Source organism: Dysidea avara, chromosome 7, assembly GCF_963678975.1.
Source record: "Dysidea avara chromosome 7, odDysAvar1.4, whole genome shotgun sequence".
Lineage (NCBI taxonomy): Eukaryota > Metazoa > Porifera > Demospongiae > Dictyoceratida > Dysideidae > Dysidea > Dysidea avara.
The window spans coordinates 35,640,314-35,662,287 of record NC_089278.1 but is presented as its reverse complement, the minus strand read 5'-3'; the positions used below and the strand labels follow the sequence as shown (position 1 = coordinate 35,662,287).

The window sequence follows — 21,974 nt, the reverse complement described above, 5'->3', positions numbered from 1 at the left end:
ACGTTCACTACAAAATGTAGTGACGTTCACTACAAAAAGTAGTGAACGTCACTACTAAAAGTAGTGAGTATTGTGGCAGAGCAATTCACTACTAAATTTTTACAGTGTAGGGAAATTCATGTAGAAGTTGGTAGTTATCATGGGTGGCTCTGGTAATTTTCGTGACTAGTTTCCAAAGTCAATATCTGTTATAGAGTGACTAAATACTTTCTTTCTATATACATGTATGTGCGTGATTTCTTTGGAGTGTTATTTGCCACTATCAATTGCTGTCTGCTCAGTATTATTAAATAAACAACAGGTTACAATGGGGTAACAAGAAGACACAGTAGGTTACAACAAGTTATATAGTAGGTTACAATGGGTAATGACAGGTTATATACAATGGGTTACAACCAGGGGCGGATACAGGGGGGGTCAAAGAGGGCTCTTGACCCCCCCTCCAAAAATTTTTAGTATATCAAGATCGAGATACTCTATAAAGCAGTCACAGTATTAGAACAGTGTGTAGTTGTCATACCCAAAACGAATTTCATTAGAACATGATATGCAGTATGATTTGATCTTTGAATGAGGTGTTGAATATCACTAAGAAACCTCCTGGCATATTAGAAACCTTCTTGAGTTGGTAACCTGTTGAGTAATTTATTCAGACTTCAAGCACATTCACTGTGTAGTAAACACCAAGCCATGTTCAAAGTTGGTTAGGAACCACACCCTTGGTTCTTCATAATTTAGCTTCTCCTTGGTTTCTAAAACCATGAAGAACCCTGGGCTGGGTTCCTAACCAATACAGTGGAACCTGTTAATCAGGATACTTGAAAATGAGGACACCTTTGTAATCTGGACACTTGGTAATGGTCCCAAATGATTCCTTAGCATGTAAACTGACCTGCAGCTGGAAAATCAGGATGCTTTTATAAAATCAGGACACTTTTGGTTGGTCCCAAAGTGTCCTTAAAAAAACAGGTTACACTGTAGTAATACTTTCTTTTAAAACTCAATTAGCTACAAGCGTAGGTCTTGTAATGGAGCCCGTGATTGGAGGGTAAGAAATATAACTGATTTTGGAGGTGATTTCAGAATTTAGAATTTCTAAGTAATTAATGGATTTCTAATTATATTTCTCAGATAGCATATATACAAGAGTCCCAGGTTGTTGGCAACCCCCTTGTAAGGTTCACATTATTAATAGTGTATAATTATGCAATTTATGGTGTTTGTTTGGGGCCAACTGGAAGGACTGCATGTGCAAGTTAGGAGTATTGACAAAAATTATGCTAGCTGATTGAGTTATGCAGGCAAAATTATTCTCAAAATTTCTATTCCAAATTTCTCCAAAATAGCTGACATTGTGTTTTTTGTAATGTACATAATGCGCCAATAATTAATCATATAGCAGGACAGTAAAAATTGACAGATCTAGCTGTGCTCAAAACCCAGACGTCTCCGCAATCCATGTAGACACCACACAGTGGCCCTCACCAAAGCAAACCCCAACCTTGCTCTCATCCATGAGACAACATCACTGTGGTTTCTAGGTGCATATATATAGACAGTAACTGACCTATTTATTAATTTTGCTTCAATGTTTTTTACTTAGTTTCCTGTATGCATTATGCAGCATTAAAATGAAGAACAGCATGAGAAGCACCTCTGAAATATTCATAAAATGATTATGCTTGGCTTAGTTAGATAGCAGAAGATTCAGTTAAACAAAAAAAAAAACTTGTTGTAAAGGTTAGGGGTTGCTCTGAAGACATTTATTTGCTTGGTTATGCCTAACCACTGCTGCCAAGCTGTAGTGAAGGAAAAGGAGCGAAGCTGGTTTTTTGCATGGTCGATACTTTTGGGCAACCTTCACGATTCCTATACAGTATGAATCATAACTATGGGCAAACACAACACAATCAACAACAATATATTATTTATAGGAAACTGCTATTGCAAACAGTTGCTATATATCATGTAAATATAATTATATAATGTGGCCGTATGCCATGCCATTTCAAGCTGGTAGCACCCGAGTATATACACAGCTGCACCACTATACTGAAGTTAACATCCCATAGTTGTGGTGTATAGATGATTACTGGATTATATTATAACGAAAAGACAACATTAATATATACCGGTAGTATATTTATGATGGGCTGCTAAGATATTAAAAATATGAATTCTGTTATTGCTATATATAATTATTATGCCTTTGCAATGACCTGTGCATACAAATTTTGTGTAGCCTATATACAAAATAGTGGACACCAAGTGGTTGTGAATTGTAAGGTAGAAAATTGCTTCCATTTTTGACCAAAATTTAATGTATGGAATATGTATTAAGTTTTAATCCCATTGTATAGGTTTATCAATTTTATTTTATTTTTATGAACTATCGTGGAGTTTGGAGAGTTCACAGTACTCTCAAATGTTTGGGTGGTCTAGGATTTATCATGAATTGTACATCTGAATGTATTTGTCAAAGTCTGGATTAGGGTGTTATGTGAATATTAGAATAAGTATAGTCAAATCCAAAGACTGTGACTACTACCGTGCATTCTGCAATAAAGAACCTGCTCTGAAAATTTAATTTTGTAATAATTTTAGTTTCTGTTGTTGAAATGCATTGTATAATTTTTATCACAAGTTTTTGCAGTTCAGAGTTGAATACAAACAGACTATGCCAATTAATATTGACACGTTCTCTAGCATCACAATTATTTCTATAAATTTGCATATTTCCACATTAAATTATATAAACTTGTTTAATAGCAAAACAAATACTTTAAAATGTTCATTGCTACCATATTACCATGTCAATTATCTTTCTGTATCTTTGGTGGGCACATCTGGTAAAATTGGTAGTGGATGAGCCTCAGTGTTGAACACCCACTTGTCAAGACTTATCAACGAGTCATCACAAAATATCAAATATAAATACTTGAGTGTCTCAGCTAAAAAGAAGCTCTGCTGCACATCATCTTTTGGTGAACGCTGGTCATACACATCCTTTAGTCCACAAAACCCAGTTTCAACTCGACAATATTTGTCTATGGCCTGTATAGCATCCCACGCCCATTCACGATATTTGCTATCATGTGTAATTCTCCAGAGGATAAAATAACTTTCTACTGTTTCTGGTCTCATAAAGTAACCCTTACTTTTTCCTATTATTGCCATTGTTTTATCTGACCCAAATGAGAATGTATCAGGGCCAATATGTGTAGCTGTACTGATGTATGACTCATGACAAGTGTTGGTAAGATCAGCACCAATTTGATAATGGTGTTTCCTTTCCTCAGGATCAGTAATATGTAGTGATGACAAAGCAAACATCCCACCTGCAAAACAAGCAAAATGGTCCATGCCAGGTTCAATCCGACCATTCTTATAGTTACCAATGTAAGCCAACCCATTAGCTGACCTTTTGAGCATTATGCGTTCAATTGCTTTAATGGTTGTGAAGTACATTTCTTTAGCCTGCACATCTTTTTCACTGGTGCCGATCCAAGATTTTAGCAAGTACTCAAAGAAACTATCCCCTAGTGCTCCCATTGAAACATGCCTTGAACCCCAGTTTCCTGTACGGGGATTTAAGTAATTGTAATATAGTCCATCACGTTTCTCAACATCCTGTAACACTTGACGAATACGTTGCACTTTCTGCAAGTATATTGAATTTCCAGTGATGTTGGTTAGGTACTGAAATTCAAGGTGAAAAGTTCCAAATTCGGCCAAGATAGAACAGCCCCCAGATGCCCACCCCCAATTACGTGAGCTTCCTGTCTTTAAATTTAGAATGGCATTGGGTATTCCAGTGGGGGTATTGAAGGCTGGCAACAGTTCATCAACAATTTGTACAGCTTTAACTTTGTATATCTCATCTTTGGTCAAAGCATATAGGCTCAAGAGTCCACCAACAAACCTAATATTTATTTCAAACACTGATACATCAGTGGATGCTGATTTGAAATCAAAAGAATGAGCTATCCACTCACGCGCCATCTTGTATTCATTATGCAGTCCCATAATATAGAGAGTATCGGCACCATCAATTATCGTAGCACCAAGGGCACTCTGGCCAAAAATACCAGCTGAATGGCCTGACTTGGAAAGGGGCTTCAGTTCATTTTGTCCCCAAGCATACTTGACATAATTGTTCCAAGAATGTAACATTATTTCTTTGACCTTTTCTCTTCGTTTAGTGGAGATGGGATCAGAAACTCCTGGATCAATAGGCTCATAATTCCTCTCATCTGGTACATCAACAATAGTTTGCTCCTCTTCAATCTGATGATCATCAGGATCTTCTCTAACACCTTTATCTTCTTCCTGTCGCACCTCCACTTCATCAGCAGGATTGCCGACCTTCGTATTGTCTACTTGTTCGCTATCTACGGTATTATCAAATATGTTATCAGAGTTCACAGATGGCACATATTTTATATCCAAACGTTTGCCAACTCTATCATCAGTTTCCTGCTGATCTGGCATGACCTCTGGTAAGTAATACACACATCCAAGGAAAACAATCACAAACGCGGCTAGAATCACAAGTAGTAGATGTCTCCCCTTCCAGTTACATCTTCTTGTACTGGCAGGAAACTGAGGCTTGCCACCAGTGGAATGATACACAGGAAGTTGGGCCATAGAATCGAATCACTGTCTGCCGGCTCACTGACTGCCGCTCTAGCTCAACTGAATCCCGGCGAAGATTATTAAATTCTAGGCAGTTGTAGTACTTACCAACAATATGAAATGAGGTAAGTCTATCAACTTACATTTGCCCAAGCATTAGCCACGGCTTTGTCGACTTATTGAAATGGAACTCACTGACTCACTCTCCAACTCTCAAGCTCACTTTGGTACTCACCATTTAGAATCAACGGACCGCGCGCCCTCCCTAGTAGACGCGCGTGCGCTTTTTTTTTGTAGTGCATCATCTTCAGGTAGTTATCTGAGGAAAAGTCACGTGTTATATCAAGCAATACCTGAGTAGTATCACCCTTTTTAGTCGCATGTTTGGGTAGCGCTGTATTGCCATATTGAAGGATGCGGGTGTGGAGTAGCGCCTTGACTGTCTCTCCGGACGCATTGGAGTTTAGTGAGATTGGAAGTTTATTGTGAGTTTATGCACTTGTCAATTTCATGCCCCACCCCCCCACACCCGGGGAGGGTGGGGGAATACAGGGGATTTGACAAATCGCGGTGTCAAATTCCCCACTACTGGGGCAAAATCGGCTGTCAAATCCCCACTATGTCCCCACCCCCATAGTAGGGGATTTGACAACACCTCAAGGATGACTAAGCGCATATTTCATACACATGACTAGTAATAAACCTGCCCTGTAGCTAGTAAAATTATAGCGAGTGCGATTTTATTGTTTAGAAATGTAACTACCGAAAATCGGTCAGTGAATTGGACAATTGTCAATTGCCCCAGGGGTGGGGACAAGAAGCAATGTCAAATCCCCACCTGGGGTGGGGGGGGGGGGGGGGTGGGGCATGAAATTGACAAGTGCATTATTGTGAGTTTAGTGTGATTCAAAGTGCTTGTGTATTGTAAATGGCCTAAGGCAGTGTGTCATCTTACTCTACGCTGTATCCTCGGCTGTATGTATCCATACCCTGAAATATGCCTGATCATAGATAGGTGTCACACGCACGAGACGAGGTCTCATGATGTTCCCTTGGATGTTCCTGTCCCACTGTACTTGCGTGAACTAGCAAACATGTTATGAAAACCACAGATGCAAGGAGTGACTTGCACAGTCACCCTCGCAGTCACCACTTAAACTCTGACCATGGGAAAGGCACTAGACTTTAATTGCAGTTGCAGCTCCGCCTGCAGTCCATGCCTCTGTAACACCATGCAATGCAGCAGTCATGATTTCATTAAATCATTTGCTATGGAAACACCACATTATTATTATTGACGTAAATGTTCAGGACTGTATAAAATGTCATTGTATACTGTTAGTAAACTATTGACTCTTAAATTGTTACTTCAACTGCTGAGTTGGGTTCGCTAGCGTCTGTGAGCTGCTCGTCATTAATAATGTTTAAACTACCTTGATCATTCAATGTTAAATCACAAGCCACATTTCCAGTACTATTTTAGTGCTTTCTCTATTGCTGTATATCATGCTGTAGGCAAGAAATTCATGCAGGTTAATTTATCCTTTCGGCAGAGCGATTTCATGGTACTGCAGGTACAATAGGCGATAGAGTGTATAGCAGATACTTTTTGATCGCAAGAAAAGAAATATTATTGTGCGTGTTAGACGGAACAGACTCAACCCAATGACCACATGTGCCAACCACACACACACACATACAAACTCAGTATGCAAGTTGTTAGCTAATAGAGTTCACTTTTACAAGGACTACACCATGCATACGGTTTTAAAAGTACATTACTATATATTCGTAGCTGTGTAATGCAGCTATGTGACTTTCTGCTTGGTATACCACTATTGTAGGCAGAACATTCATTGTCATGTGTCTGGCACACATCAAGAAAAAATGTAGCCTCTCAGTTTGCCTTGTATTGTTGTCCACACAGAGTAACAGTAGACCTATACCTATCTATAATGGCATTACCTGGATTCATTAAAATACATTTCCAAATTGTTAAACTTTAATATGATACTTATAGAGTGCACAACTGCATCCATGCTTACATGTATAATATATAATTTCAAGTGAGATTATAATGTGTTATTCATTGTATTTGCTACTATTGGCACAGGTTAGCCTTTGAACCCGGCCTACTTTATTCCACGGACTGGACTGGACTAGACTGGACTGGACTGGACTGGACTCGTGGACTGAGCTGGAAACAGCTTTTAAACAATAATCCAGGAATTATATCCATCTCTTGCAACACTGGAGACACCACTATCGAGCTACAACTGCTGCTGCTGGCTCTTCCTTACAAGTCATGACACTAGCGCATGCACTAATTAATTAGAATACACTTACGATACATGCCGTACTAGCAGTGATACAGCATGATAAAGGCTATTCTTGTAGCGTAGATGTTTTCCTTTGTTGCTTTAGCACTAGTGTTAACAGCTGTAGAGATGAGCTAGTAATTATTCTTAACAGATAACTAGGTGGCACCTCCAGACAAGGTGATGGGGCTATGCAAATAATCTGGCTCATCACTACAACCCCAACGCTAGTGTTAAGTACTGAAGCAACAAAGGAAAACATGTACGCTACAACAATAGCCTCTGTCACGCTTTATCACTGCAAGTACATGTGTATCATAAGTGTATTCTAATTGATTAGTGCATGCGCTAGTGTCATTTGACTTGTAAGGAAGAGCAGTACCAGCAGTTATAGCTCGATAGTGGTGTCTTCAGTGTTGCAAGAGATGGATAATGCCTGGATTATTGTTTAAAAGCTGTTTCCAGCTCAGTCCATGAGTCCAGTCCAGTCCAGTCCGCGAGTCCAGTCCAGTCTGTGGAATAAAGTAGGCCTTTGAACCCAACCTTATCTATTGACAAAGCAGATAGTACAGGTGCGTAGTGTGTGTCTAGTGTTCACCCAGCTGTTACATCAATGGCCACCTGGTATAAACCAGGGAGGTACATGTAAATGCCAACTGTCCATATATCGCAGAGTGGGTGAAGGTCACAGATGGGACTTTGGGTGTCCATACCTTCACCTGTGAGACATGATACAGCCTCCTGTGAGTAACTGGTCCTGTCCCAGAATATTTGCTGGTACTGACTCATAACACCTGGGTAATGCACAGGTGTTTCAGTGCCGGTTCACTGCGTGCGTGCGTGTGCGTGTGTGTGTATGTGTGTTAGAGAGAGAGGCAGAATAGCCAAGTGGCTAGAGCACATCCTGTTAATCAGAAGGGTCATGTCCGGTTATGCTAAGTTGGTGTTGTTGTTGTTGCTTCCTTAAACAAATATCTTTACCCATATTGCTCCAGAGTACTCGGCTGTAAAATGAAAACCTGGTGACCTTGTGTCAACTGGGGAAGCAGCTGTAACATTAATGGGTACCAGAAAACAAGCTAATACCCAACTGTCCTGGTCTCGCTTAGGGGTGTAGGGGTCGTTGTGGAACTTCGGGTTCTGTGACTTCTCTCTGTGAGACTTGGGAAATCCTTGTGTAGCTTACGAGTGCTGCCCCAAGAGGATTTGCCTGCACCAAACTCAAGTAACTGAGGCATCCCAGTGCTAATTCACTGGGGAGCAATAGCCATGTTTTGTTTGGCTGCTGTGTTTTGCTTGGCTGCTGGTGACTTTTTTTTTTTTTTCTGTAGTGTGTGTGTGTATTTGAAGTAGGTAATTAGAGTAATCAAAGCAATTTATGCATTGTATATACTCACCATCCACAAAGTGCACATTATCCCCATTAGGTCCAGTCCATTGCCTGTCTAATATGCATAACAATAGTTCTGCCATAGAACAATTATTCATTACATTTTGAGATTTTTCTGCTATGGGTTGTTTATGTATGTAGTAGCTGCTTTTGTGTTGGGGTAGGACTCCTAGCAATGGAGTAAGCCCAATATAATTTTCAAATCAAACCACTATAAGGTGCTCAGCTGAGGGGTACACTGGTGACCCCAATCCGCATGCATCAGCTGTTGTCACCCTACTCACTCATTCATTTGGTGTGATATATTCTGCTTACAAACTGGATGATAGGACACACAGTTTGAGCTTTACACATAATCCATGTGGTATCTACATAGTTCTTGCAATGCACATTATTGTTTCACGATTATTGCTACTTAGTCTTCACAAAGTCATGCATGGAATAATTGATTAGAAAATACAGTAATGCTGTAGTATTCATAAATTTGTATATCTGGTTTCTTCATTACTGCAGCACTTGGTATAATAGTAGATTTTTAGCTTTAGCAATAGGTACTTTTTGCCACAAGTGCATTTGTCATGGTTATAGCTCAAATCGATGGCAACTATGTACCCTAACTAAGATTTCTAGCGTCACCTTTTAAAAATATTAGTGCGTATATGAAAACAGTCTCCAACATTTCTTGTTTCAAACCCTGAGTCCATGGAATGCATTGTGCTCATTCACTTATCAGTTAATGGTCAGCTGGTTCATTCATTGTCATTCTCATAGGTGTAGTTTCCTCTGGCCTTTATTTGAGGCCAGGTATTACCATATGTACGTATGGTGATGATAGTTTCAATCGCATGAAGATTGGGACAGCTGTGTGATTTGTGTTAGTGGCACAGCCCAAGGGCTATGAGTGTATAATATCAGCAAATACCAAGCAGCCGTGGCATAAGTGATATATATCACTTGGGGTGCACTCACCTAATAGGTGAAAGAACTAACGAGAAATCATCCCGTTTCTTTTATACGGTAACATCTGAAGATCAATCATGGTTTTAATAGCGTGGGCTAATAGCCATCCGAACATTATCCATACGTTAAAACGTCATTAATATGTTACCATGCTTCAACATGCAATGTTAGAAAACTTTCGATTGTGGGATGGAGTTTATATTGTTGTCATTTTTGTACTAAGTTAAGCCAACTAACTTTGGATAGTAAGTAAGTTATTATATTAAGTTACTACTTAGGACTGTAAGTTACTAACTGATTTCAAAGTAGCAGTAGTAGGTTTGCTGTTCCGTGGTCTGTTCAAAGGCTGATATGCGGTGGGTAGAAATATGCATCCACTATTGCCCAAACAATTATTTTGTGCCTTCATTATCCTTTAGGAACAACCAACTAGCTATCTTAGCAAATATACTCAACTTAGCAACCACTACAAATATGAGTCCCACTATCCAGAATACATTCATTTCACCACTAGACACACTAGACATCACCATCTGTTTCACTTAATTGTGCCACCAACAAACACCACCACCTACATGACAAGTTATTTTCCAAGAACCATCCGGGAATGGAATTCACTGCCACCGCAACTAATTGAACTGAACACTTTAGCTGCATTTTAAAACTTGATTGAACAGCACTTATAATTTGTAATTATCAGCTTTGCTCTCTGCCCTTTTCCCCCAAATAAATAAATAAATACAAAGCTCTATGTTGCTCAATATAACAAGTCAAAGCGCATCGTTTCTTTGAACTGGCTGGGTATCAAAGTCATTGGCAAACCGCTTTCCCATGATATTGCCTGGGCAATATGCGAGTTAAACCCCAAGTGGCGCCTTTGAACACCCACGCTAAAGTGGTATATATATATAATAGTTCTATAGCGTTTATCTTGTTGAGTACATTACAATAACTGTTTTTTGGTTGCCAGGAAATAACTTGTTGCTGACATGATGTACTGTAGGATATGAGTATCAATGCATAATATTATCATAAGATATTTCCCTGTGAATCCCTGTGAAGGTGTAAGTGTAGTTTTGACTTTTTTTCAAAGCCGGGTTGGTAAAAGACAATTACCCAGAGGAGGTACGATGTGGTTTATGTGAGCTACAGGGTTTATATAGAGAGCCTATTTTTGGAGTGTAATGCTAAGAACTATGTACCAATCACAAGGTTTTCTTACGCTAAATTCAGTAGTGTAATTCAATCCCAATGGTTTAACAGTAATATACATGGTCTATTGGAGACTTTGTCACATGATGAATAATTTCAAGTATGAAATGGAGGATAAGCAGCCACCAGAGAAGACAGCACTACTAGTAACAAAGTGAGGACTGCCCAGGGAGTCTTAATTATAATCCTTCATATAACATTAAAACATTCTTTCCACAATTTAAAAATTCAAGAATTCAATTAGCATTAATTCTTTATGATGGTGCTGAAATTACCCTATACTGAACTGTAATCACTTGCAAGTCCTTGTAGGTGTTTTGTCGTAATTGTTTAAGTTGGGTCCTAATACATAGTTAGGGTAAGCTGATTGACATGCAGTGATCTATTTAATGGCAGTGTAGCCAGATATATATGTGACCAGATTTTACAGAACCGATCCAAATCGCACATCAGGCAAAATCAAACTAACACCACCAGTGGATAGCTACACTATCGTACTACAAGTTTTGACCCTCAGCACTACTCAAACTACACGAGGCTGGTTTTTACACATGTCTTTTCTGGGTGGTGTGGAGTGCTCAAATGGTGGTTTCAGGCCTTGTGAAGGACCTGGCTTGGCAAGAGTCAGTGGTTTACTGGTGGACAGCCTTATAATGTTGGCCAGACGTGTTCTCTGTTGATTTTGCTACATATCAGCCACTAAGGAGCCAGCACAGCCCTGTAATCTCGTGTCTGGACTCCAATTGTGGTCTGCCTCCATTTTGAGGTCTAACTTTTGCCCTCCCCGCCACCCCCCAGCCTCCACCCCTTTGTGAGCACTTGTGATACTACTTCGCTCGTCCAACTGCTCAGATTTTCTATCTTATTTGGCGGGAAACTGTACAAGCAGCTACAAGTACTGGAAGTGGCTTGAAAGGTAACAGATTGATGCATCTTTTGTGTAAATTTCATACGCGTGCTTGCTATCCTTGGAGAGTTATGCTGGCTTCAATTCTTTAAAACCTTTTATCTCGGAACTTCTAATGTGCGATTTGGATCGTTTTTCCAAAATCCAGTCACATATATACACTAGTCAGTGTGGTACAGCATGTAACATGCTGTGGTTTATGTAGGTGGATTGTGGTACTTCAGTGAGTGTGAGTAAGGAAAATGAATGAAGGTATCAGTCATCAGGTATGACATAATTATATATATATATAATTAACAATGTATACCAGTCCCCTGTCACTATCTGGCATTTGCCTGCAAGCTGTGAAATTTGATTGTCGATTTCTACAAAGCAATTATCATACATAGCAATAAAATTAATTCCTCTTTAAAATATTTTAAAGTTTGTTTAGTAACTTTAACCCGATGCACTGTTAAGCTGTAGGCCAGCTGTGGGCATGAACCTGGTTTCCTGAAATTGGATATAGGAAAACCACATGTCTGCGTGTAGTATGATTGTATGTTTGTCTGTCCACATCATACTTGTGAACAAGTTTGAAAAGTTTCAACCTTAAAGGAAACTTTGTTCAATGAACGAGCACCCATATGCATAAGGTTAGCTTTCTTACACTTAATCATTCTCATTGTGATAACTTAAATGAAGATGGCTGATCTCTGAGAACATTGAATGGGGCTTTCCTTGTGTGCTGTGAAGCATTTTAACTAGAAATGGTGGGTGGACACACCCATCACAACTTGTAATGAACCGTTTACTGGCTAAAGAATTTGCTTTAGAAAACATGTCAGGAAGTACACCTTTGCTGTGTTTGGAAACTACTTGAGGCGGCCACTATAGAGAAGTGGTTAAGAAGGTGGCCACTACATACAGAGAGGTGGTTAAGGAGGTGGCTGCTGAGTGAGCCACTCATGTCAATGTCTGTGAATACATCTCAGATCCAGCTGCCAAGTAAATTTCGGTAGTAGGTGCACGTGTGGTGGCTACAGCTCTTCTATGCAAACATGAGTTCACTTTTCGTTGAGATTGTTTTGTTACTACTACACTACTCTGCTTGTCAAAGTAATTTAACAGTAAAGGTACATTGCATTGAAGGTTTAATATTTTCAACATTTAAAATTTACTGCAACGGGACTGTGTATTTTGCAACATGCACATTTTACTTTGCATGTACAGTGTATAAGGTCTGTTTGTATCTACATTAGACGTAAAATTATTTTGATGGGACTGCGAAGACAAGATGCTTATACATATTGAGCTAGGTAAGCTACATACATGCAGTGGTTACAGATATACATATATTTCTACTTATAGGAGAAACAGAAAATGGTGATTCAACGTTGCTGTATACATCTGAGAACAATTATAGTGCTACTTTGACATTTACAGTGTGAATGTTGTGTCTGTATTGTGTTATTGTAAACTGTTTACACATCGTGATCGTTTTTATTCCTCACATTAGTCATAAGTCAGTACATTATGTTTATGAGTACACGGTAAGGATCCAAAGGCAGTGTATGTGCTTACTGGAGATCCAGGCCTAAGGCTTGTTTGGAGACCTAGTATGGAAACCACATGATGAAGTGTCAACTGATATCACTGATACCCTTTCTACATGTGTCAGCATAAAAGTGCCATGCTCCATGGCCGTGCATGGGTAGTCAGTGGTAGTAAGGGGCATTGTTGCGACTATGGAAAGGTGGAATGATGTGATTGTTGTACCACAAAGCTAAGCAATTTACTAACCGCATACCAAATGTACAAATGTGACCGGATTTGCAAAAGAGGGTCTTCCACACACATCCAGTTTGCCAACTTTGGCAATTCATATCTTTAGAATGGAAAGAGCTATCGACTTGAAATTTGGTCAGAAGTGAGCACCAACATAGCTGAATATACATGGTAAAAGTTTCAGGATAATAATTATGTTACTTGGAACACTAAGTTATGGTCTCCCAAGTTTACCGAATTGGATGTGTGGAAGACCCTTTTTCCTAAATCCGGTTGCAAATAATGTTCTTTATAACTCTTTCACAAAGATTTCTGAAATAATGTTGAAGATGCGCACAATTACGCATACAACTACTGTTGTAAATTATGCTACTCTTGAAAATTAAATACATTATAGCTAACTATATAATACAGATCTAGGTACGGATAAACTTAGGGGAAGTATCATCATTTAAATGCATATACAAATTATAATACAGATATTTATATACACTATCCATATCCTGGCCTTTCAGTTTCAGTATAAGGCCGGTAGTTTATACAGGAGCATGTATGGATTATTAACCAACTGGTCTAAAGCATTTTTTTAATCTTACATTTTTGGTTATTAATTTTATTTAATTAAAAGTATACCTCCCCCTAGCAGCATACTCTTTGCATACCTGCATAAAGTTAGACTGTAAAGATGGATGACTCATTGTAATGTATGACTTACTGATATGTAATTCTATTATAGCTAGATAATAATAATAGACCAGTATGTCACCGACCTGTTTGTGATAGAATAGACTCAAATAAGCACACTTCTTCAAGTGTATGGCATTTAATGTAACTTTGTTTACTTTTTCTATATATGCAAATATGCATGTTTTGATTTACATACATGGATAGACTACATCAGTATCATTCATGAAGTGATACAAGCAATCAGCGAAATGATTGTTTTATTAGAAAGTTTAAGCTAAAATACATAATGGCACAGATCCCAGATTATCCCGACACGTATGGACTCTTCCATAATTATAACCATTGATTTCTTTAACAGATATATAATTATACAACCAAGTACTAAGAATAATACGAAACGCGGTTAAAATTACGTCATAAATAAATAATTAAATAAATAATTAAATAATTAATAATTAATGTTTGAGAAAACCACGAGGCCTAGAGACATGAACTAACCGGGGATAGATTCGCCTGTGAATGAAGGCACAAACGTATAATCATCGCTCCTGTTTGTGCTGATGACTTGACCATACGTGTAATTCTATATAACGCCCAGTACCACACCCTTGCTTAATTACTTGCATATTGCGCGAAGAAGATTAGCGAAGAAGATTAGTGATGCCCGTGCAGGAGAGCCAGAAGCCACTTGTGTAAACAAGAAGATTACAAGTAAGTTTTTATGTTTGTAACATCTCAAGTCTCCATGCCAGCTGCCAGTGGATTCATTCACGTAAATAAACAATTAATACAAGAAAACATTAAACTGACATAGCTATGCCACGCTCTTTACAATAAGCTTACAGTTACATATAAAATACAAGTAAACAATTTTGTCTTGTGCAGCTGGCATGGCGAACTTTCTTTGTGTTGGTGTCAGGCAATTCAATACGTGCTTAATCTTTTTTTTGCCTTCACCTGGCGTAGCTACTAGGCTCTAGTGGCTTGGCTGTCTTCCTTTATCTGGTTCATTTGGCTTGCATACGCCTACAGCATTGTGTAGCTATCTCCTGAAAGTTGTGTATGCATAACTATAGTGTGTCACCCATCACTGTGCCATTGCTACATCACTGATGAACCTTACTTAGCTCTAGTTGATGTTGATATGCATTGCTGTATATTGGCTAATAATTTTTATCTGCATGGTGATGTTGCCTATAATGTATTGCTGCATACAATACTGCAATAATGTATAGTTCTCTCCTGTATGTTTTGTATACATATACTTTGTACACATCACTGTGCCATTACCACACCAATGATGTACTGGCACTTAGCTACTGGTGGCCTTTAGTAACGATGCCACTATTGTGTTATATCTGTCACTACTGTGACATGTTGAGTTGATTTGGAGATAATGCATTCACCACCTAATAGCCTCACCGGGGGGCTGTCACGTTGGTGTATGTACTTGGTTGTATGTGACGCGGTCCTAGTAATAATAATAATAATAATAATAATTGTATATAGACCATAATTGTAGTAGTACAGTTTGTATAACAATGCATTATAGTTTGCAACGACTGTAACCATGCTTGCAACAGCACATGTAAAGAGTTATAGGTTATAAAGTTATATAATTATATATATGTATATAGGCAGCAATAAACCCATACATGCATGGTTACTACAATATACAATTACACACTCAGTGTTGCAATGTTGTATTTAAGATACATATATAATATGAAGTTCACCATCGATAGCAATATATATAGTAAAGATCTGCCAACAGCTTCAGAATGCGTGCATTATAATGCATAATACCTTATCATAAAATAGTACTACATCCACTTAAGTGATATTTACATTAAGGTTATAAGCTTATATGTACTATACACTCTGCATACTATATAGTTACAGTGCATGATATACTTGTACACAGTACATGCTATTGAACTTGCAATCACTCTTATAAAACACACATAATATTATCTGCCCACATTGTTGTTCCAGTATATTGCAACATAAGAGATCTATTATATTTGAAACAGTACAACTATGGCATGTATTGGTTTAATTTGTATTAACATATATACACTTCTATTACATGTACACTGCATAATATTATGTACACACAGAACGCTTAAATATGCAACATTGTAACTGCTGTATTGCTGTTTGATGCAGTGCTGCTGTGTAAGAGTCCCTTTCCATGTCTCCTTAGAATGACCTGTTAGTTATATTTAATGGCATACTCAACTGCACTGTATATAAACTATAGCTTACCTATGTAACAAGCATTGATGGCCTGCATCACTAAACTGTTGAAATCCCATCATGTCACAATATTTTTTAATCTATTAAATAAAATCATGTGGGTCACTAATATCCACCACCATGAATACAGACTTGCAGTTACAACGTATGAACACAATACATGTACAGACATACATGCACAGTACAGGACATTTTATTTAACATTTGACTTTCAAAATGGAAACATCATGCAGGATTTTAAAATTATGAGTTGTCTAAAATATATGTGCAGCCTGTTGGGATAACTAGCTACTTTTCTCTGTACTGTAACTATGTTACAACCATGGTTACATAGTATCTAGTAATCATGCATTAAAACCAAAACACCTCCTCGGGGAATTGGAAGCAGTGGAAATGGAAACAGAAAATAGAAACTGGAAAAGGTCAAATCTTCATTTACATGTATATACTAGGGTAAAACCATTGCTTAGTCTCCACCTCTCAAAGACCACCTCATTACAAAGACCATCTCTGTACAAGGACCACATTGTAATTAGGTCTCAAAGATGCCAAAAGGCATACTTAATGACCTATAATGACCACCTCTTTACAAAAACTGAATGTAATAATGAATTTGTACAATTACATATATTCATCATGATCCCAACCCGTTACTGTAACCAGGTATACTCCAGGACCTTTACTATAATGTGTAAAATATGTACGCCTCAGAAAATTAATGGTGTATCTCCTCTTTATGACCCCATGGTAAGGTCAATATTATCCTCCATATTTTGGTCTGATCAGACCATCTGTACCATAAATCAGTTGATCAGTTTGTAATGGATATTCTCATAAAGTGTTGTAAACTATAACTGTATCAAAGAAAATGCAGTCTCAAAAGATTACCTATCATTTTCTAGGTGTGTTAGTGAACAAGTCATGCATAAATCAGTTGATCAGTTTGTAATGGATACTCTCATAAAGTGTTGTAAACTATAACTGTATCAAAGAAAATTCAGTCTCAAAAGATTACCATAAGTACCTATCATTTTCTAGGTGTGTTAGTGAACAAGTCATGCAATACATGTTTGTAGCTTAGCTATGAAATCTTAAGAAGTGGTCTTTGTAAAGAGGTGGTTATTGTAAGGAGGTAGTCACTGTAATTTTCTTGTATATAAGTGTGCCTTTGTCATCTTGTGACCTTGTACAGAGGTGGTTTTTGTAATGAGGCGGTCTTTGGGAGGTGGCCACTAAGTAAGTGTTTTACCCTAATATACATGTCATGAAGATTTGACCTTTTCCGTTTTCCATTTCCATTGCATACAGTTTATTCTTCCCCTGGGTGAAATGGGGACATGAAACTAACTAGTAACCTAATTTCTAGTTAGCTAACTTTACAAAAAGTAAGTTGCATGGGATATAAGGAATTTGTTAATATTTCTACCCCTATACCAAGTTTTTACTTCAATATTTTTTCACAAAAGTTTCAGGTTATATGTATGCCAACCAATTTCACTTGGTAAACAAATGGCATATACTTGCTGATGACTGTCTTACACATCCTAAAATGGAAATAAAGTCTATCTGCTTCAGTTTATAAGAAGTGCCTCCATGCAGACAATATCATATACATCAGACTAGGTACTCCAAAAGAAAGCATGTTTTAATTCTTGAGTATATACATTTCTCACAAAGTTTGGGATAGCAAGATAACTAGTCTATTGTGGCCACGTGTACACAAACTACTGTGGAGTTGTGGTCGCAACTGTAGTCACACCAACTCAGCATTTGCTTTTGATATTTGTAATGAAACTCAGTACTTGTCATGCAGATCTTACAACATGCAAATATAAAACTTTTGGACTGGACTTTTGGATTACTGGACTAGAATACTGGGCTGGATTACTAGAATGGACTACTGGACTCACGTTAAGTTTGCTCAAGTACCTTTTCAACTATTATGCATCATTAGCGATGTACATGTACACCACATTCTCAGTCTTGCATATTAGAGGCACATACAAACTGTAGTCTTGTCTATTCAACAGTATGAGTGCATAATTAAGAGTTTGAACTCACTAAATTAACATAGTTTTTCACTAATATGTACAGCCTTACCTGCATGCCTGTTAGATAGAGTGAGCGAGTGTGTGTGTGTGTGTGTGTGTGTGTGTGTGTGCATGTGTGTGTGTGCCGTGTGCGTGTGTACATGTGTGTGTGCATGTGTGTATTACCAGGCCAAGTGGCTAGAGCATCAGCCTGGTAATGGAAAATTAAGGTTCTAGGTTTGATGCCTGGTTACACCAATTGATATTTTGGTGTTTCCTTGAGCAAGAAATTTTACTCACATTACTCCAGTCTACTCAGCTGTACAATGGGGACCTGGTGGCCTGGTGTCACTGGGGAAGCAGCTCACCCAGCTGTAACATCAATGGGTATTTGGTAAACTGGGGAAACTGTCCATGTATCACATAGTGGGTGAAAGTCCATGTATATGGGACTTCAGGTGCCCATACCTTCACCTGCGAGACATGGTACAACCTTCTACAGGTTACTAGTCCTGTGAAAGTCTTTGAGATACTTGTAGGTAGTGCATCAAAACTTTTTGATGGGATATTTGGGCTTGACTGCACCTACCTATGTACCAGTGTACCATCCATACATGATAAATTTCTGAAAAATGCTCTTTGTTTTCTAGCTTGAAATTACAACCTATTATATATGATTTTCATGATACCAACATTTGTATACAGCTACAATATTGTGTTATTATACTGGCTATTGGTATATCAATGATTACAATTTTTGCAAAAAGATTGAAGGTATAAATGTTGGAGTGTGTTGTGGAAGAAAAACTGGAAAATATTTTATAACATAAACATGTTTCTTGCACAACAAAAAGCTAAGCAAAAGTAAGCAATGGCGCTATATTAGTTTAGCTTTCTTTTAGAATTAATATGGTATAGTATAACATTGCAATAAAGATGGTTCAAAGCTTCCTCTTTATTGTGGTCCATTTATATGCTAAGGGATACTTTGAGACCATTAAATGTCCAGACTCCGGATTTTACAGGTGTCCACATATGATTAAGTGTCCAATATTAACATTATTAACAGGTTTCACTGCTAATTGATAGTCAAACAACAAAATGATTTGCTCCGTGGAAACCTGTTAATGTAGACAGTTGGGAGGCTCCAACTTCACCCGTAAAGTGAACTGGAAAACCAGTACGTTTAATTATCAGGATACTTTTATCACTCGTGAGCTTGGGAAGAGTGATGTATTAAAGACTGGCACTACTTTGACAGTGATGTATACAGCATTAATTTTGTGCATGGCGAGTTACTTAAACACCTGATTTAAACTAGCTAATGGTCTGTTGTGATGTAAATTTACTGTACTTATCATTTGACATGAAAGACAGGTGTTCATGTTTGTGGGTACATTCTACCTGTTGGTGTATAATACAGTATATTGATTTTAGGTGGTTTCTAAATGTTCTAAGGCAAATAGTCTGGATGTTTCATTATTCGGATACAGCACTTTTCTTAATGCGAATGACCAAATAATATACTGTATACATACAAATTTTTGAGGTACAGTATGTAATTTTCGGGATTGATGAATTTCAGGATTTTCGTGGTTTTATTTTTGAGGATCAGTCGTTCTCACTGAGGTTATCTATTAGAAAGCATAGAGCTAATCTTGATAATTGTCAATTTTCAAGGATGAAAATGTTGCGGAAAGCAACTGCGAAATCCACAAAAATCACGTCCCTTGAAAATTTGGGTGTGTATGGTAACCATGGAATGTACAGTTCTGTAAATTCATCCTCTAATACGCAACCCCAAATAACCTAGAGCTGTTGGAACCACAATTACAACAAAAGCGAGGCTAGGAAATTCCCTCACCTTCGTGGCTTTCAATATATAATAAATTATCAACAATCCTTTCCATGCTACAATACCAATTTAGAATCACCTCCCTGGACTCCTTAAATTGAATAACGTGCTACTATATATACTTACTATGTTCTTGTACAAGTAATTTTATTTGTATATGTGACTGTACCCCATGGCCAGATGCAAAAATAAGGCACGTGGGCACAAACTACACACTATCACACAAGAGGTCATATCTTATTACTGGAATAGAATAATATGTATAATGTTAAGAGTGATGAAAATACAAAAATGTAGGCCAATATACGTGCCCACATGTCTTGTTTTCACACACATCACCATCTTCAAAAGGTATATGCTACATATGGGGAATAATATTTACTATTAATATCCACTCTGACCACACACTTTAGTCTAGCAATCATAGATATAGTTGTCTATGGTTGTTTTTTATTGTTTATTGATGTAACTACAGAATTACATGTAAACACAATGACTAATTTTGAAAGCGAAAATTTATAATTTCATTTGTATACAAAATAATAAGGTTTCAGTAGCTTGTACCTAATTCTGAATAGAAGAGTTTTAAGCTAGTAAGGTCTGAAAGTTTAGTACTAGAGTTTAAATGCTAATACAAAAAGATTGTGAGCCCTCCCCCCCAACCAATGCGTGGGGCATTTGGGGCAAATGCACCCTTCTTCTTCCCTTTGTGGAGGAGTCATATCATCTTTTAATTGATTCAGAATTGCTAAATTTTCTCAGGCCAATATCAAGTGACCACTTAAGAAGTACACTGTATCCACATTATGGCCATTTATTACAAACTCACCCAAGTCAAATGAGCTGCTACACAGGCTTTCAGTAGTGGGTCCCTAGGGGGATAGTGAATAATAAATAAAGAAACTGTTACCCAGTGCCTATTTGTACCCCTCCCCTTGCCACTCATGGATCCGCCCCTGCCCCCCTTGACAAACTCTCTTCCCCCCTTCAATAGTTTAAATCAAAGTGCCTCAGAATGTATCAGAAGCAATCCGAGAAAGTCTAAAATGCAAAAAATCTCCTATGTACCTGAGAATGCACCTAAAATGCAAAAATCACCTGGAGTGGCAAGTTATTCTCAGATACTTGAGAATGCACCAGGAGCAACAAAACACAGTGGCATGTTATTCTCAGGTACCTGAGGATGCACCAAAAGCATTCCACGAGTCTAAAATGCAAAAATTTCTGGTGAGCATGCCCCCAGACCTAAACACCATGTGTGTACATGGTAAGCACATGGATCTTTAAACTACTGCCCCCCCCCCCCACCTCTCATAAAACCTTCGTTTGCCCCCCCCTACCCCTGACTAGATGAAGGCCTGCTATGGAAGATACTTGTTTGTGTACAAGGTACAGTTACAATAGCTAATCTCATGTACAAATTTAAGAGTGCTGCAAAGGACAACTATCAAGTACATACTTGTTAGATATACAATGTGAATGTGAGTTTTATGAGAATTTGGCTAATTAAGAGTTAAGCGTCCTTTTAATGTCAAGGCCCATTTTGTACTTAGACCAAGAATGAAGATCGTAGACATAGTACACAATACTTTGGAGTACCACCTCCTTGTATATACAACTAACGGTCAGCAATTCCGCAGTCTCTTAAATACACAACCACATACTGATTGCAGCATTGTAACACTGCAGGGAACTTACTGGTCATGAAGATAATGTACTAATCCTTGGTGCACTGAGGATTGAATCAGTGCACAGGCATTATGCACCTATCAATGCTTTGCCCCACTACCATGAACACGAACAGAGGTAGGGGAATCAACTGCCAACCTTGCCCCAGGTAGTGGGGCATTTAATCACAGCTGATATCTTGTCGAGCTTTAACACTCTCAGTCTTTACTTTCAAACACTGAGATTTATCCTTGGATTTCTCGCATTAAGTTCTATCTCTTTCTGC

At 38.1% G+C, this 21,974-nt stretch overlaps 2 long non-coding RNA genes and 1 pseudogene across 3 annotated transcripts; 1 reads left to right on the top strand and 2 right to left on the bottom strand.

Annotated features, from left to right (window-relative positions):
• Positions 1 to 2,698: 2,698 nt before the first annotated feature.
• LOC136260850 (mannosyl-oligosaccharide 1,2-alpha-mannosidase IA pseudogene) lies at positions 2,699 to 4,905 on the bottom strand (annotated as a pseudogene).
• A 31-nt stretch (positions 4,906 to 4,936) lies between these two features.
• Positions 4,937 to 12,965, top strand: LOC136261856 (uncharacterized). 2 transcript variants are annotated; one of them, XR_010704037.1, is made up of 4 exons: positions 4,937 to 5,120; positions 10,617 to 11,688; positions 12,664 to 12,720; positions 12,773 to 12,965. It is a non-coding gene; the product is annotated as an uncharacterized lncRNA (long non-coding RNA). The 2 variants fall into 2 exon arrangements; XR_010704038.1 differs by having other exon boundaries at positions 11,628 to 11,688; positions 12,773 to 12,962.
• A 2,950-nt stretch (positions 12,966 to 15,915) lies between these two features.
• Positions 15,916 to 20,939, bottom strand: LOC136262430 (uncharacterized). The gene is made up of 3 exons (XR_010704193.1): positions 20,850 to 20,939; positions 16,145 to 16,215; positions 15,916 to 16,088 (listed from the first exon to the last, which is right to left on the bottom strand). It is a non-coding gene; the product is annotated as an uncharacterized lncRNA (long non-coding RNA).
• Between the last annotated feature and the right edge of the window lie 1,035 nt (positions 20,940 to 21,974).